Below are 274 nucleotides of genomic sequence, written 5' to 3'. Positions count from 1 at the left end.
TGCCGCCGGCCCCCCGCCGCCGGGACAGGTTCCCCCGCCCCGAGACACTGCAACCCCCACGCACAGGGGTCCTCCCTTGCAACTCCCCACCCCCCTAACGCACTGGGGTCTCCCTCTGCAAGTCCCCATGCACTGGGGTCCTTTCGTGCAACCCGCTCCAGACGCACTGGTGCAGCCGGAGCCGCCGCGAGCTTTACCTGCCGCGCGCCGCCCATCGCCCCGGCCCGCGTCTCCCGCTGCTGCTGCCCGGCGCGAGCAGGGAGGGAGAGGCGGG

The 274-nt window shown here is 74.1% G+C and overlaps 1 protein-coding gene across 7 annotated transcripts in view; it reads right to left on the bottom strand.

Annotated features, from left to right (window-relative positions):
* Positions 1-268, bottom strand: part of SIPA1L2 (signal induced proliferation associated 1 like 2) — a 324,678-nt gene extending 324,410 nt beyond the window's left edge. For all 7 annotated transcript variants that reach the window (XM_019526878.1, XM_019526880.1, XM_019526883.1 and 4 more), the window contains exon 1: positions 198-268. The gene's annotated coding sequence lies outside the window, so the exon portion shown is untranslated. The remainder of the gene's footprint in view (positions 1-197) is intronic.
* Between the last annotated feature and the right edge of the window lie 6 nt (positions 269-274).

Source organism: Gavialis gangeticus, unplaced genomic scaffold (genome assembly GCF_001723915.1).
Source record: "Gavialis gangeticus isolate Ggan-Ray unplaced genomic scaffold, GavGan_comp1, whole genome shotgun sequence".
Classification (NCBI taxonomy): Eukaryota; Metazoa; Chordata; order Crocodylia; family Gavialidae; genus Gavialis; species Gavialis gangeticus.
Note: the sequence above shows the minus strand (reverse complement) of the source record. Positions and strands in the feature narration are given on the sequence as shown.